The sequence below is a fragment of the Lactuca virosa genome, chromosome 4 (assembly GCF_052849685.1).
Source record: "Lactuca virosa cultivar CGN04683 chromosome 4, Lactuca_virosa_CGN04683_v6, whole genome shotgun sequence".
Lineage (NCBI taxonomy): Eukaryota > Viridiplantae > Streptophyta > Magnoliopsida > Asterales > Asteraceae > Lactuca > Lactuca virosa.
In genome coordinates, this window is record NC_136429.1 from 88,078,972 (window position 1) to 88,082,860 (window position 3,889).

The following is a 3,889-nucleotide window of genomic DNA, read 5'->3' on the forward strand; positions in this document are numbered from 1 at the left end:
ATCAACCAAATTGAATGAGAGGTTGTGATGTTTAGATTATGTAATAGCAAATGATAAAAGAAAGTGGCACAATGGTTTACAAGGAAAGACCTTGATCCTTGCTAGGATCTCTGGCACAAAACCTTGGGAGGTGATAATGATCACCTGCCTTGATGATTTTATTAATGTAAAATGATGTTTATAGAGAATATTTGAGTATGAATAAATGATCAATCTCTTAGAGTAATCTTCTAGTAAAAAATCAGTGTGTTGTCTGCAGAATATTGTTGGGTTATGAGCATTCTAACACTCCTAAGGTGTACATGCAACCCAAAATACCTTGCATATATGTTTTCTCTATTATACATGCAAATATCAATTTTCAAGGTATTACCCTAACTAGCATACAATCATATGTACTAGGATAACAAAACTAGATAGAATGCATACCTCTTTGTTGTAGCTTGATTCCATGGAGCTTAAGAGCCTAGTGCCCCAAGTGTGACACCTCAAATGGTTCACACAACATCATCAACATTTGGAATAACCATGAGAAGAGATACTTGACTCTTAGAAATCGGCTTGCCCTCTTGTGTATGCACTAGGGCCAATTTCACCAACCAATGGGGTCTTTATATAGTGTGCACATTAGGGTTACACCATGTAACCCATGACTTTACCCATTCCTTATGCTCCATGGGTTTTAACCTCCATGGAGTATCCATGGGTCACCACATGGGTTAAACCCAACATAAGGAATCATGGATCATAAGCCCACATATATAAGAATCAATGATTTACACTATCAATCCCCATATATTTAATTAGTCTCTTTTGATCACTAAATTAATTCCAAATTAATTCTTGATCAATACTAATTAAATAATATGATTTCATATTAATATATTAGAACTTATAATATTTAATATGTCACAAATATCTTCTTCTCACAAAAGGTCTATCCAAATGTCCCGATGCCATGCAACCCAAATGGACCATGTCGGGTCAGATCAAGTATATACCAATTATAGTTATGGACTTAGAAACTATCCCAACAGTCTCCCACTTGTATAAGTCTAATAACTATTATTGCAAGTATGACTCCAACCTGACCAGCAATCATAGCTCTTAAAAGCTGATGTCGAACTCTGAACAAATCAATGACGCGTCCATTAGATACGTGATCATATATTCCTCCATTCTAGATATCATATGGACTAAGACATGGATTATAATCATTCTCTATGTCCATTTATTGTTTCCCGATTTCTGATTTATGACGACCGACTAATTGAACAAATCAAATCAGTCCAGGCTTGGCCAAGCACTTAGGGTAGCATCACTACATCATCGAGGGGCCCACAGATATCGCTTTTATCCATTTAAGGGTAAAAGGAATGGATAAACTTTGACTCGTATGCTTGTACTGACTACTTGTTGAATCATACACAAAGGCACGTTTTATAACATCGAGTTACCAATGCGTTTTCGTGCAATCAATGTATAACCAACTCATAGTCAACAACTCATATCTCTAGGTTTGAAGAATATAAGATATTATCGTCTCATTATTCACTCGTGATAAAATCCATGAAGTGATTCAAATGAGTGTGGGTTTAATCCAATACTCAGAACTTATGAGCACTCATGAATGTTGCAGCAACTCTTGCTATGTCCACTACCTTGGACATCTACAAACCAGCTTCATGACAGTCTTGCCTTAATACCTACTTCCAACGTATTATCGACTGTGGATGGTTTGAATAACTTAGTCATTCGGTAAGAATGACCTAGTTATTCTGGAGGTCAAAACATGCAAAGTGAAACACAAGAATAATACTAATCCTATATGGCCCCAACACTTTGAGTGTAAATAAAAAACACTTTTTATCTAAGCACCATATTGATCACTCATTATTCATTGTATAATGTTTCGATTTATCAACTTAATACTTGAATTAAAACAATAGCCATGCCATTCTCCGAGCATGCACACTATGTTTGTCTAAACAATAGCTATGCCATACTCCAAGTATCCACACTATGTTTGTCTAATGATCCTTACTTTGTGAAATAGATCGATCGACAATATTTCAATGATGCTCATTTCACAATCCCAAATCCTTTACAATAAATGTAAGAATACCAAATTCTTTCCATTTACCGTAATCTTGTTAGATTCTAAACTTATATGCAATGATCCTCTTATAATGAATATTCACACAAGTCACAAAGACTTAGCAACAGACATTACAAAGTATTCTAATGGGGAGCAATTCCATGGAAATGAAGTCTCACATTCAAAGTACATTCCTTTGAACACCCTTCTTGCATTAAGTTCTCTAATCTTACACAGATTCAAAGAATAACTTCCACCTATAGAGACAATTCCATATTCCCATTTTGACTATCACTTCTGAACAAGAGTTGCCTCCTTTCAGAATATGTCAATATGGTCCTATCTCTATACTTCCGATTGTCCATGAGCAACCAATCTTTGGAAAACCTCAGATTGTCCTCGACAATTGCTTAATCATTTTAGCCAAATCCAATTCTATTCCTTTTTCCCTCTTAACGCCCTAGGAATTTGGAAAATTTAGAATGGATAAATATTATAGCACATGTAATCGATCCTATACCCGAAGCATATGGGACACGATTCATGATGTCTCACATAAAGACATGATACTTGACCAGTCTTTTGCTACAATATTTTTTATTTGCCACGTTCTCAAAATTCGAACTATGAAGAGGTATGCCATAATCATAATCAAATTTTGAGAACGCAACATACATAGAATTTCCTTATGTTGAATAATTCCAACATAACATTCATATATTTCCTTGACTAAAGTTGATTAAAATCTCAATCTAAGCTTGTAGAATTAGAATGAAGTATAAATCCTCTCCCTTAATTATAGCAAAACAACTTTTTAAAGCGAATTGAACCTTTTGTTTTCCATAATTAACATTGCTAACTCGCAACACTTAACATAATAATCATGCTCCCACTAGCATAATGATTATTATCTTACTAGCATAACACTTATGCTCCCACTAGCTTTGACATGTATCCAGGAATCAGCTGGACTTCTAGAAATCAATACTTTATTGACTTTCTTTACCAAAGTTCAGATTCTTGATACGAGATGCTTTGATAAGATTTTATCAAAATCATACACCTTTCCTTAGATAGCTCACATGTGTGTCTAAACAATTATGAAGAGGGATGTCGTAATCATAATGTTTAGACCTTTTGCCATTCTCACAAGTCCATGTTAGTGTGCCGGTTAACCACACGCGCTCCACTAATGACTTTGAGAATGCAAATATCACAATTGCTATCTACTTAAAATCTACTTAGCGAAATCGTTTCCTCACCATCATTTTCATGAATCGGAGAAAAACCTTATGACGCTTAGATTTTTATGGTGTATGTATTCCTATCCATGTGAATTTGTCAAAAACATAATCACAAGACAGGGTTAGTGACAAACCCAAACTCATATGAACTGAACTTGTTCAATCTTAATTTCTTGCCACTTGGCAGCTCAAGGGCCTACCATTCTTCCACATTGTTATGCAAACAATTGAGAGCTCATAGAACTCACAAGCATAGTCAACTTTAACTGGAATAGGCACAGAAATTAGAATATGTCAACACGATAGGTTACAAACCTCAAGTCGTGTGCAAGTGATTAAACAATACTCCTGATTAGATCTTGAAACTATCTCAAGATCTTTTAAGATTCCCACTGACCTCTTGACATATAATATTCTCTTTGTCAAGAACCATTCCTTGACAAAACAAATATTCAAGAAGTAGTGCGGATTTTTATCAAGGAAAACACTTCACACAATTGGTCTTAGTTTTTGTTTTATCCAAAACATCACCACTTACCAATTTCAA